General features: G+C 40.4%; 1 long non-coding RNA gene across 1 annotated transcript; it reads left to right on the top strand.

Annotated features, from left to right (window-relative positions):
* Positions 1–2,338: 2,338 nt before the first annotated feature.
* Positions 2,339–13,759, top strand: LOC143876192 (uncharacterized). The gene is made up of 2 exons (XR_013250325.1): positions 2,339–2,595; positions 12,465–13,759. It is a non-coding gene; the product is annotated as an uncharacterized LOC143876192 (long non-coding RNA).
* The last annotated feature ends 766 nt before the right edge of the window (positions 13,760–14,525 follow it).

The following is a 14,525-nucleotide window of genomic DNA, read 5'->3' as shown; positions in this document are numbered from 1 at the left end:
TAGGATGATCCAAGCGGTCCATTTGATAGGCCACATCGTAAATATTTTGTGTCCCAAAAAACCATCTGGTCCATTTCTATATGATGATCCTATCCCTCGGATATAAAAGAGAAATTGCTTATTATGGAAACCTCTATAGATTGGAGGGTTTTGATCATCGTGCAAATGATTTTGGAGGCACAACCCATTTACGTTATGGCGGGTGGGCCTAAATTGGGCCTTAATGTTACTGTACGAACCACACCATAGGATGATCCAAACCATGGACGGCTTGGATTATCCTATGTTGTGGACGACACACTTCAATTTGAAAATTCGGTGGGGCCTACGATTGGGCCTTAATGTTACTGTACGACCAACTCCATAGGATTATCCAACCCATGTACGGCTTGGATCATCCTATGTTGTGGACGGGCCTTAGGTTGTGCCCCAAAAATCATTTCCATAGGATGATCACAACCCTACAATCTATAAAGGTTGCATAAGATGTAGTTTCTATTTAGGGCTAGGATCAGCCTATGGAAATGATGTTTTGGGACGCAACCTATTTACGTTTATGGCCCATCAAATGGATGGTTCGGAACATCCTATGGTGTGGTATGGGTGGGGCCTACGTTGTTCAAAGATGGGCCCACCATTCCACCAACGGTTTCTGTTGGGCCCACAAACTGTTCCTGTTGTGTGTGTGGAGAGAGAGAGAGAGAGAGAGAGAGAGAGAGAGAGAGACGTCAAATGGTGGAAACGTGACATATACGTTAGCTCTAACGTTTAATGTTAACCGGCCGTCAAACGTGATATATCAGCGCCCTTACTTTTTCCTATTTGTTAACTTGGCCTTTCTCTCGGAGTTGGAATCCCCTACAAAAAAGCCTTATGGGATCAAATATTAGAGTGGATTGAGAGGAAATTGGGTCACTGCAATAAAAGCTTAATCTTTCTTTTGGCACTAGGCTGACATTCATTAAGGTTGCTTTGGAGAATCTTCCTATGTATTTTATGTCTTTGTTTAATATTTTGAAGTCCATGGCTAGTAGGAATGAAAAATTCGAGAGAGATTTATAGTGGGAATGTAGAGAGGAAGAGAAGAGGATCAGGAAACTTATGAACCGGGGCATGGTTTTGCCTAAACCAGAAGACTGAGTGTGAAAAATTGCTCGTTGCTTCGGACATAGTTATGTAGATTGGTGCGCATTTGCATGAGTGTGAGAAATTGCTCGTTGCTTCGGACATAGTTATGTAGATTGGTGCGCATTTGCATGGTGCATTGATGATTACATAACTTGGGCACCAGGCTCTAGGAGGAGGTGTTTTCGGTCTGGCCCTTGTTTTTTCCTCAATGAACATTGGTCCTATTCAGAGTCGATTTGGTTGGTTGTCTTTCTTCCAAAGGTTCAGTGTTTTGGATCTTATTCGAAACACGGAATGTTTAGTTTTTTTTCTCAATGATCATTGGTCCTATTCAGAGTCCAAAGCATTTTTACTTGGTCAACATGTGCCCCCATCTCTCTTTATCCGTTTCTCGACCGAGTTTTTATACTGGGCAGGCCCTTATAGTCTCTTATTTTTCAAAAACTACTGTACGGACCACACTATAGGATGATCCAAACCATCCATGTGGTGAACCACAACGTAAATAGGCTATGCCCAAAAAATCATTTATATAGGATGATCCCAACCCTCCGATCTATAGAGAACTGCATATTATGGAAACCTCTGTAGATCATAGGGCTAAGATCATCCTATGGAAATGATTTTAGGGGAACAACCTATTTACGTTATGTTCCATCACATGGATGGTTTGGATCATCCGATGATGTGGTACATACAGTAGTTTTTGAAAAATACGGGACTATATGGGCTTACATAGTTACACCATATAAAATCGCTTCTCTACCGCTACGACCTAAACGTAATTCTGAGTCCAATAATTTATTTTAGGCTCACAATCACCTGTCATAATCCCAAATGAACAGGGCTTGAAAATTGAGAGCCACATTCAAGTGGTCTGGCATATTGCTTGGTTAGATTGAAGGAGAGTTGCTCCCATAGTCCCATCTGATCTTAGGCTCCTATCACCAAGCACACATGCCAAATTGAATCTGACCGTTGAATAATGCCCTAATTGTTTTGGATTTTGAGAACTAATTGCAAGTCCAAAACTGATTATTGTTGGACTCACAATCAGTTCTCAAAATCCAAACACAATCAGAGCCCAAGGAGTGGATTGCGTTAAGTAAGGCCTCTGCCTTTTTTCTACGTAGCCTTTTCCGTAATTCGAACACGGGACGCGGTGGCTGCTCTAATACCAAATGTTAGGTACGTTGCCAATACTCGAAAAGCTCCAGAGCTGGTGGAACGGTTAGGCAAAGCCCTTTAAAACTGTCCCATACCAAGCTGGGTCCCAACCAGTCTCATACCTAGGCGGCCCCTACTTAATACCGTAACAGTTTGCGGTTTCCATCGTAGGGTTTTCGCAAATTGGTTTAGGCATTTTGGTTTTATATTCATAGATTTTTGGGTTTTCTTCGTAGGGTTTGGCAGTAATTTGAATGCTGAGACAAAGCCATCGTTTTCTTACCAGATTCGAGCTTCTTGGTCAGTTTCTTTTGTCCATCTCCTTTATAATGTTCATGGGCTTGATGGGTTTTTCGATTTATTTGAAAATAAATCAGAAATCCCATCCGAGATTGATGTTTTGAGTGGGTTTTCTTCATATTTTGGTGATTGACCATGTTTACATTGCTTTTTCTGGATTGTTGCATGTTCCATTGTTGATTTCTTGAGAAAGTTGTAAAATTTCACCAGAAATAGAAAATGTAAATCTTTAGTTGGAAGGGATAGTGATAGTGAAATCATTGAGTGAGGCATTACAAGCTGCAACTAGTATCAGATATGTTGTTTAGTAATGAATAATAGTTATCAAATCTTATCTGCCTTATAATTTGACACTTGTTTGATATAGGCTCGCTCGGAGTCTTAAAAGATTTTTGCTTCACGACATAAGCTATATGAAGAAATGAGGCATGGTTTTGATGAGGATTATGCCACTGGACAATGGAATAGGTCCTGTGGTTCAACTCCTCAAGACGTTCATAGTATGATTCCTTCCACGCTAGAGATAGGTGTTGATGACATTTCAGATAACTTCGTCAATGACCAGACTCTGCTGAGCCACAGAGAACTCAATCAATTAGAGAGTCTACATTGGGATATATCGGCAGGGAGTTTAGTGACTCATCTTCAACTAGATGTTTGCCGTGTCTGAACTCCGTGTCCGTGCCCAAAAATCATAGCATATATACATTTTGGAAAAAAATCAGGTTGGGCTTAGAGTTGTCTGAATAACAGAAGAGCTCTCCCAAAAAATAAGATTGGGCTTGAAATTGTCTGAAGAACTCTTCCTTGTTAAATTGCTGTTGATCAATTGTATCAAGCCATTGTGATGCAGATAATATGCCAATAAATGGAATATTTGCCCATTAGGATTTATTTGCATGTTATTTAGTTTATAGGATTTTATTTTCCATGTTTCTAGGATTTTATTTTATTTTCCATGTCATTGAATTGATTGTGATTCTCCCCTCTAATTTCCTCTCTTTTTCTCCCTCAAGACTTATTCTCCTCTTTCTCTTCTATTCTTCTCCTTCTATTATCTTCTTCCCCTATTCTTCTCCTCTATTTTCTTCTATTTCTCTTCTCTTCTTCTATGTCTGTTCCCTTTCTTTTATTTCTCTTTCCTATCCTACATCACATTGTTTCATAAAAGGTGGTCAAAATGTTCATTGTATCTTTCCCTATATCTTGAACTGCCAAAATAACTTTATGGTTGCCCTCACCAGTAAGTCATCATTTAACATATCCTTTCACTGTGGCCTTAGTATCACAAGGGGAGCTATTGGTAGGGATTGTTTATTTTTAACTAAATGCATGTTCTAATATTAAATCTAGTGCTATGTAGTATGGTCGTGCATCCATAGGGATTAGTCGCACCCTAAATGGGGTGGGGATACTCTATGCCATAAAAAAAAATGTAGTATGGTAATGACCTTCTAATGGGTGCTGAAAGTAGTGTAAGTTGGAGCTGATTTAGAGTATTTATTATGATGAAGTACATTATAACAATTTACATAAAATTTCTAATCTAGAGGTTTCATGCACATGCTCCCATGTCATTTAATTAAAGCATTACAAAAAAAATCGTTAGCATATGATTACCTATATATGCGGGATAACTTGCGTTGTTGTACCTTCACCTCCATACTCACAACTGTATATGATATTTTTTACAAATACCATGATATTTGTTATTTTTCGATAAAATGACAAAATCTTAAAATTACCCTAGATATTGCTATGTTCTATGGACGGACCCGTGTCGACACGAACACGTGTGTAGACACGTGGCCAGTATGTGGGATGCCTAAAGGAGTCTGGTTGCCAACTCAGTATGTGGCACTACCGGATGTACCTGTAGCATATCCTTGGCAGCAACAACAATTGCTGGATGTGCGGTCTGCAGTACTGCCATAACACGAAATTTTGGATATGCTGTTTGCAATATCGACCATGATACCTCATATTCAGTAATTGGAGCCCATATTGGAGCCCATACAAGCTGATATGGAGCAAGTCCTACCTCCACCACTCTCACCTAATATTCAGTCATTCGAGCCCGTACAAGCTGATATGGAGCAAGTCCTACCACTACCACCCTCACCTGATATTCAGTCATTCGAGCCTCTCCTACCACTACCACCCTTACCTCATATTCAGCCATTCGAGCCCGTCCTACCACTACCACTCTCGCCTGATTTTCAGCCATTCGAGCCCGTACAAGCTGATATGGAGCAAGTCCTACAACTACCGCCCTCACCTGATATTCAGCCTACGCTTCCTCCCTGTCGGCCTTTGGAAATGGTCAATCAGTTCCTTGCCTTCCCCAGCGTCGAAGGTGCGTAGCGCATTATTCGCTTTCAGTAAAGTATTTGAGCCTGTAGAAGCTGATATGTAGTAAGCCCTACCACTACCACCTTTACCTGATATTAAACTATTTGAGCTCGTACAAGCAAATATTGAGCAAGTCTTACCACTACCAACTCTTTATGAGAAAAATTGGGGTGAAATTGTAGCTACACTGGATGAACAAATTGATTTAAATGTGGATGAAGCACTTCCTGAATTATTGGCTCATTATAAGGAACCAATGTTCTAAAAAGCGCTGGGCGGAGCTGGGCAGCTGATTGACCTCCCAGTGCCCAGGCGTTTTGAGGCGTTTTTCATTTTTTTTTAGATATTATTATATTTTCATAATATCTTGCATTTTTTTTATGTAAAATACAAATACTTGAATACATAACAATCCAAACCATTTTATGCATAAGCACTAAACATTAAATAATAACAAAAAGTAAAAAATGCCCAGGGCTTGGGCGGCCGCCTAATAACGCTCAGGCGGGAGACCGCTTTTTTAAACGCCCAGGGCCTGGGCTGCCGCCTAATAACGCTCAGGCGGGAGACCGCTTTTTTAAACGCCCAGGGCTTGGGCGGTGCGTTTTTTCTGCGCCCAGCTCCTAAGCGGCCGCCTTTTAGAACAGAGTTAAGGAACCGGGTGCTGTGGCTGGACATGATGATGTTGGTGCCATGGATGCTGGGGTTAGGGCTGTAGTTGATGGGGTTGCGGATGATGGGGCTCCAATAAATGTTGCTCAAGGTATCAATTCTCTCTCTCTCTCTCTCTCTCTCTCTCACACACACACACACACACACACACATACACACATAACACTCCTTCGACTTTCTTATTTTTTTTGCTCGTGTTGAAAGTAGGAAAAGAAAGTGCTGAATTGGGAGGCCGGAAAAGAAAGTGCCAGTCTTGAAACAGAGTTGGAGTAGGTCCTTTTATAAAATTCTGGAGGTGGTCCATTATACTCATCTATTTACCTAACACGCTAGTAGGATTGGAAGATTTGTAGGTTTGTTACATATTTAAGCACACGGTTGCTCAAGCCAATGGTGATGGTTCCAATCCGAATGCATATGATGATAGTGAAATGATTAACTATGAGCTTGGTGATGTATTTGGAACTGAGGAATATGAATTGAAGGTTGGAACCGTCTAGGGCTGCACACGGTTCGGTCCGGTTCGGTTTAGGGGGATTTCTGGAACCGAACCGATGCCATCGGTTTGGAAGAATTCCAAACCGTAACCGAACCGTTTGGGGCGTAGAACCGAACCGAACCAAACTGGTTTTGACCGGATCGGATCGGTTCGGTTCGGTTCAGTTCACGGTTTATCCGAATCCAAAACACAAGGCAAAAAGGGCTGCAAATGTGATAAATCCAAATCAAAATCTTCTTGGAAACCAAACGATTTCTGAACAGTGTAAATGTAAAGGGCTGCAATGCATAGTTGCATACCTTATTACCCAAGGCTTGAAGAAGAAGAGGCTTTTGATCCCCCTTGAATGAAACCCTAATAAACCAAAACCAAAACCTAGTGAGATAATGGAAGAACCCTAATCAAAATCAAATGAAATAGAAATAGACAGAAAAGAACAAACAAAATGAAGAAAATGTACCCAATCTTCTTCTTCTTCTTCGGTTAAGGTTTTTTGTAGGAGAAAAAATTCGAGATTTTGTGCAGCCCTATACCCCTATCCCAATCAGATTTTGTACAGCGGGAGAGAGTAGAGAAGTCGTCGTCCGGTAGGCCACCAGGGTTTTGGACTTTTGGTCGAGAGAGAGTGGAGAGTGCAGACAAAGAGAAAGAGCAGAGATTTCAGATTTGAGACAAATCGCGTCGGCTAGGGTTTTCAGCGTGAAATTCATGATATTTTATATTTTTCGCCCCTTTATTTAGTTGGGACACCCATTTGGTCGTCCTCTTTCTAGTTAAAGATACACTAGATTTGGGTGTGCCAAGTAAAGAAAAAGGGGCTGATATATCGGTTCGGTTTGGTTTTTCCGGTTCAAAATTTTTCTAAACCGTGACCGAACCGATCCAATCGGTTTATGAATAACGGAAACCGCGATTGAACCAATGGCACTAAAAACCGAACCGAACCGAACCGAAATGCCCGGTTCGGTTCGGTTTATCGGTTTAGACGGTTAAATGTGCAGCCCTAGAAGCGTCTATCGAAGTCTCACAATATTTAAAAGGGTAGTTGCTGAATATGCTCTATGCCGGCGCTACTGTTATTTAAAAGGGTAGTTTCTTATTCCATGCTACTGTTAGCAACAGAAAGAAGTATTCGATGCAGAGAAATGATTGTTCGTGGAGAATAAGCGCAATCAAACACAAGGGTAATGCGAAGGTGAAAAGATTTGAAAAGGAACATACTTCTACTCCTCAACTACCCGGACATGATCACTCAAAAGCCAACTCTGTTTTAAGAAGAGCGCTCTCTTTTCCGGCTTCCCAAATCTGCACTTTCCTACCTCCAACTCTGTTTCAACACGAGCAACCGTGTGCTTAAATATGTAACAAACTTACAAATCTTCCAGTCCTACTACCGTGTTAGGTAATGAGATGAATATAATAGACCTATTCTACACCATTAAAAAAAAAGAACCTACTCCAAATCTATTCAAGACTGGCACTTTTTTTCCGGCCTCCCAATTTCGCACTTTCCTTTCCTGCTGTCATCACGAGCAAAAAAAAAAAGGTCGAAGGAGTGCTGAGAGAGAGAGAACATTGATACCTTGAGCAACATTTGCTGGAGCTCCATCATCCACAGTCCCAGCCCCAGCATCCACGGCCCCATCATCATCATGTCCAGCCACAGCACCTGGTTCCTTATAATGAGCAAATAATTCAGCAAGTGCTTCATCCATATTTAAGTCAATTTGTTCATCCAGAGTAGCTGCAATTTCACCCCGGTTTTCCCCATGAAGAGTTGGTAGTGGTAGGACTTGCTCCATATTAGCTTGTACGAGCTCAAATGGCTGAATATCAGATAAAGGTGGTAGTGGTAGGGCTTGCTCCATATCAGCTTGTACAGGCTCGAATGAGTGAATATCAGGTGAGGGTGGTAGTGGTAGGACTTGCTCCATATCAGCTTGTACGGGCTCGAATGACTGAAAATCACGTAAGGGTGATAGTGGTAGGGCGGGCTCAAATGGTTGAATATCATGTGAGGGTGGTAGTGGTAGGACGTGCTCGAATGACTGAATATCGGGTGAGGGTGGTAGTGGTAGGACCTGCTCCATATCAGCTTCTACAGGCTCGAATGGTATTGGCTCCAATTGCTGAATATGAGGTATCATGGTCGATACTGCAAACAGCATATCCAAAAATTCTTGTTATGGTGGTACTGCAGACCGCACATCCGGCAATTGTTTCTGCTGCCAAGGATATGCTACAGGTACATCCGGTGGTGCCAAATACTGAGTTGGCAACCAGACTCCTTTAGGCATCCCACCTCGCAGCACTTGCTCAAAGTCATTTATTAGATCATAAGCTACATCCCCTGGCCAATTTTCCTGTCCATCTATCTTTCTATTTCCATCCCTCGCTGATTTTCCTGTCCACCATTTTCAGTGGCATACACTCTTAAAACTTAGCAAGAAATTAGGAACATTGTTTTAATACTTTGTACGTGTTAGCTACTACCGTATAGTTTTTTAATTAAATTACTTATAAATGTAAATATCTGTATGGCTGTTAAATGGCTTATATACAAAGTAGTTATAGAAAAAATAGCTATCTAAAAGGAAAAATCAAAACCTGACTATCATAATGTAGAGCTTTTGCCTTTTTGCGTCACTCACTATGGAGTAACTGTGGGTTCAACCCTTGGCAACTCACCATACCATGATTGGATGATCCTAGAACCTATATCAACAAGATGACTTGGACGACCAGCCGTGAGATGTTAAATGCTGCTTTTTGTAGACTTTGGTTATACGAATGGGGTGTCCTTGCAGCTTGGAACCGGCACTACGTAGATTATTTCGCATGGGGATCCATCAGATCAATGCTCTTGAATCTTGATTGCACACCTGTGTTATATGAGAATCACAGCTTATCATTAAGATCATGTCTTAATAATGATCGTTTGGTTGGTGAAAAAAAGTAAGCTCTTTGTATCATAAAAGCACATATTTTTTGCATGTATCAGGCTCGCGGTCACCCAACGTTGCTCTGTTCCATTTCAGTATCACATTTTACATTAGACTTTTGATAAATACTATAAGCTCTTGTTCTGAGGGAAGGACTTGAAAGAATGAGTTGAAAACACAGTTCCTTCTTGAGGCTGACTTTATTGCAAGTCAAGTTTGAGATGGCTTCAAAATTCGGACAATCAGAACCATGCTGGTTGTACATGGCTACACTTTATTAAATGAGAGTAAGTTCTTTTCGCTTTTAGAAGGCCTCAAGCCATGAGAAGAAGCCAATTTGTACTGGTTGATGTATTTGATCATACTGCTGTAACGGTAAGTGGTAGCCATGTTCTGAATTTTGATGAATTACAACCCAATTAAGGAAACCTACAAGATGGTAGTTTTGAGTACTCCAAGGTTTCTACAATTTGCCATCTTAATGGCAAGTTGTTGTAGCAGATGCACAAGAAAGAAAATATTCTAGAGTTCCTTAAAAATATCAAGGGCCTAGAAAAAGGCTACTTAATTGCTGTGGACAGCATGGTGCCATGAATTATCCGTGGAAGCAAGCACCGAGTTCTATCTAACCAATTGCAATGAAAATGTGAGCAGCATGAGGTGGGGATCTAAAGTTGGTCGCTGCCTTAGACGTAGAACCTCAGGTTGGTTCTAAGGTTGCATCTTGAAGGGAAGCCTCTCTCATCCTTGGTGGTTTGCCTATTGGATAGATGATATTATTGATCAAGGAGTTGCTAGGGAAGGAGTTGTAGGATCTTTCATCTCCTTCGACCATTTTTTGAATGGTAAGATTTGATTAAAAAAGACCAAGATGGTCAATTACATGAGAAAAAAGAAAAAAGAAAAGAGACAAGGAAGATTAAAAAGGAGAAGCAGCAGCGAAACTCAAGGAGGGAGTGCTCAATATTCATCTCCTTCCAACATGGAAGAAGATCGACTAAGGCCTATACACTAGCCGGGGAAGGAGTTGCTTGGGAGCCTCTAGAGATCTTTGACTTTCTCTCCCCTTGACGGGTTCATTGCTTTGTATTTTTCTTTTTCTCTTTTTTCTTATTAATTCAATTCTTTGCCATTCAAAAAAATATATTATTAAAACTTATTTCTAATCGTCACTAATTTTTTTTATTTTTTGTATGTTTCACTTCTTGCTCTTCATGTTCTCTTCGTTGACGCTTTCCCATCGCTTTCCTTGACAATTTCCCAACCCTTCCCGCTTCCTTCCTGAGAGCCCTAGCCTCTCTTTTTCGCGTCCCGCACTGGCAACTGCGGTTGAGCCAGTCAGCCAGCATCATGTTGGGATTGGTAGTTTCAATTTCCCTACTTAGAGATGGATTATAATAAGCAAAAGTGGTATCTCTTGAATTCACATGGTGTTGCTTGGAGGAAAAGATCCTTGAAGTGTTATTATTGCTGTTATGAAAGATATACTAGGAATTGGTGTATGTCGGTGTATGTCCTTCATCCAGTCTTTGTCTATACGTGTTCTTTGGAAATAGCATCTGCTCAATTTGTTTTAGGCTTCCAATTATACATTAGTATTGCTTAAATATGTGTCCAGGCTGTGCACAGTGAGAGCACATGATTTTAAAAAGTTAGTTGGCTTTTCACATCCTCTTATATGGTTTGAGAAGCCTCCTAGAGAGAATTACTGCCCTGTAGTAAGGACTTCTGCTCAAGTCGAGTTTAAAATCTCAATGGAGTTGAGCTCACTCAGCAAAGTAGTACCAGTTTCGGATGGGACCCATATTATGGGGTAGCTAGATTGTAGGATAGATCGTCCTGGATAAGATCTATCCCATATGTACTCTATTTTGTTTACGAAGTAATAGGCAAATATTGCACTTGACGACCTTAGTTGACTCTCTAGTAAGTGCTTTAGTACCCTCCCTCCCTCCCTCTATATTGAATTATTGATCGACTGATTTTTAAAGGAAAATGAACTGTAAGGTTCCTTCAAATTCTGTGAGCGGATTAAGGTCAAACAGCATAGAACATCAAGTTAGAGGCTCGAGTCTAGTGGCTTGTGGTTGTTAGTGATTCCCCAGAGGGGATCCCCATTTTTAAGATCAAGTTATTATGAAATAGAGATCGTATCTCTATTTCATAATAATCTATGGAACACTGAGTTGATGCCCTCTCTGCAAGCTTAGTGAATCTATGGAGCATATCCTAATTCATTCCTCTTCTCTCATAGTATACGGTTGAACCTCATTAAAGCTTTTGGATTTTCATTGTCTTTCCAGAAGTCAGGAATTCACCTGTTAGAAGCTAACTCGATTCGATATATTATGAACTAGGGAAGGGATGCTAGGGATCGGGTTATGTCGTTGGGTTGCATGAACCACCTAAGTTTCTGCAGTGCACTGTTCTCTTCCATTGTATTGCAGATTTTAGGTGGATCTCTTGGATAATGGACTTTAAGCATGGTTTGTAGTTTTTGGGGTTTCTAACGGCATCACCTTGTAAACTATAGGGAACTGCTGTAGCAGGCTTGATGGTGGGACAACTCATACCCCATGGTTGTACTGGGTTTTACATCTTCAATAAAAGTAGTCACCTTTAAAAAAAAAAAAGTTAGTATGTCAGCACTGATTCCCAGACAACCTGTTCAACAACAAAAACAATCCAGGATATGATCTTATCCAGGATATGCTATCTTGCAATTAAACGGCCCAAATAAGTTTTTGTCACATTTGACTTGCCTGAATTCACAATATGTTGGTCAAGTCAAAATGGCTGTAACATCCACATACAATCATGAATCAACTGGTACATACACACATTGCCTGCTTGCATTTCAAGGGGAACCGAATCCAAAATATTACCTGCCAGTGTGAAAGTTTATCACTCGAGTCATGTGGGCTACACTGTCTTTTCATTAAATACCAATTAGAAAGTGCAGTGGGTCAGTTGAGTTGCTCCAGGCTCATCAAATGGTATTGGAATCTGTTGGTCAAGTGGCCCTATGGTAGTGGTATTCTGAAACTTGGGCTCAAGATTCATGACTTGTGATTTATGAAGCTACGTCATCGATCAGTATGGGCAACAGACTTAACACTGGTCCAATGGTTGTCATTTGCCAAAAGTTTGAACCTTTTAAACCCGTATTTTTCTTTGACTCCCGTCAAGAGATGAAGACTGCCTTTTCCACTTGGAAAGCACAGGTTCAGATATATCGCATGGACAAAGTGCTAATTCAAGAACATGTGATTGAGTTAGTCACACTTATTTTCTTCCAATGTTTCCATCAATAAGCTGAAAATATATTAATGGAAAGATTACTCCGATGGTCTAAATGTAGTTGTGTAACTTAATGCTCTTTAGTGCTCGCTTTTTCGATGCAGCTACTTTCAGAAGATGTTGCTTGGTAATTTTTAGTCTCAGTCACTTTATGGACCATTTGCTGTTGTGGACTCTAATGAAGTAGAACCACCCGGGGTCTTAATGGGTCCTCATATTTTTAAGGCAGTACTCTCCATAGTGTTGTGAGAAGGTTATTCATGTATCCATTGCGTGGGTGTTAAAGTTCAAGATGGGCCCTGTGAGATTTGCTAGTATCACCCTTGAAATCCAAGATTTAAAAGAAGAGGTGATCCTAATCTACATTCATATCTCTAGAAACCCTAATGATATGAAGGCTGGTTTGCAAGGGAGAGGATCAAGAGAGGGAGCCTTTGTATTGTAAACAACAACTCCGTACTTGATGGACTGGCAATGATTTGAGGCGGATGGTTTGGCTAGGGGTGGAGTTAGTCGTTCGGAATTGGAATGGTTTGATTTTCTCCCTCCGTGAGTTTTTTTTGTAATTTTTCTTTCTTTTTCTTGTTTCCTGTATTCTCGGGTGTGGTCCATCTCGGTCCCCCCCTGTTCTTTTTATGATATTTTTCACCATTTCAAAAAAAAAAAATGATTTGATCTGCAATAGACCTCATTTTTGTAATATTCAAAAAAAAAAAAGACCTCTTTTTTGTCTCTTTCTAAGTACCACCTAAAACCTCAGGATCTTGATCACGGAAAATGGTTCACACCATGTAACCTCATTTCTGTGTTCAAGTTTCTTGCCCGTGGCTTGAAGGTGCAAGGAATTTGATGGATTGTCTCACCCTTCCCATTCCTTTTCGATCAAAAGCATTAGGAATTTATTTGGTGGGGTACATGTAGGTTTGAGGGGGAGGGATTAGGTCTGTAGGTTTGATGCTGCAGGGACTTTGATAGCTCACTATTTCAATTAATGAGTCTTCGGCAGAATATCACAAGCAGTTCGTAGATATTTGACCTGTTCAGGCAGAAGATAAGGGCAGAATGCAAAGCTTTAAGACCTCTTTCTCAGCATCTATCACATATAGCCCTTTGTAAGCAATTACATTTTCTCATCTTTCTTGTGTTTGTGTATTACGTTTCTTGTTCTCGATGTGTAGTTGATATTTGTCAATATAGTCCTTTGTAAGTAATTACATTTTCTCATCTTTCTTGTGTTTGTGTATCACGTTTCTTTTTCTTTTTCTTTTTTCCAAATGTGTTTGTCAGTACTGTTTCTCTTACTCATGACAGAAGACAATCTCTGATGTCTCCCAGAAACGCATCGCGAACTGTATGCTATATTGGGTTTATGCTTAGTGATACCGAAACTTTTTATGCATTTTATCCGATTGACTCAGACTCCATTGTGTATATATGTAATATGTTATACATTTTAAATCTCCCAATATCACATGCATTTCTTTTTGTATCCCATATGGTGCAAACCGTCTCTGTGAATGTCTTTTCCTAGTAATGGATGCTCCAGAAAGTTCTCAGAACCCGCCCGCCCACGCCACGCAACCCCCCCCCCCCCCCCCCCGACGACACACACACACACACAAACACACACAGCAAAGGCTTCTCAATTTTGTTGTTTTGAATGAATTTTCTTTGAGACAAGAACATGTATACAAATACCTTCTTGGTTTAGTGTCCAACAACTACACAATTTCTATGCAGTTGGATTGTGATCTAATAAGCTACTAGCTTAATTTTCCATTGAAAATGACTTTGACATGCATTCTATCCTAACGTCTTCAAAAGGAATGATCAAATGGTGCTTAACTCCTGATATACATGTGGGGTCCACCTTGACATACCTGTACCATCCACATTGTGTGTCCCTTCTTAACACTGCCCATGGCCAAAAATTCTATCTGATCGGATGGATACTCCTAGCAATCTAACCATTGATTTGTTTATTTTTTCATGCTGTTGATTACAAAATGTTTTGCATTTTTTACCAGACATTTAGCATAAGGTTGTTTGATCAGATTGATTTTGCGGCTGTGAATTTTTCCTGGTAGAGCCCATTGCAGTAACTTTTAAATTGATCAAGATGGGTCCCATCTGATCATCCAATAAATAAATTATCATTCAGGCAT

This window comes from Tasmannia lanceolata, unplaced genomic scaffold, assembly GCF_043159265.1.
Source record: "Tasmannia lanceolata isolate RefF3 unplaced genomic scaffold, GAP_Taslan_0.1 ptg000004l, whole genome shotgun sequence".
Classification (NCBI taxonomy): domain Eukaryota; kingdom Viridiplantae; phylum Streptophyta; class Magnoliopsida; order Canellales; family Winteraceae; genus Tasmannia; species Tasmannia lanceolata.
Note: the sequence above shows the minus strand (reverse complement) of the source record. Positions and strands in the feature narration are given on the sequence as shown.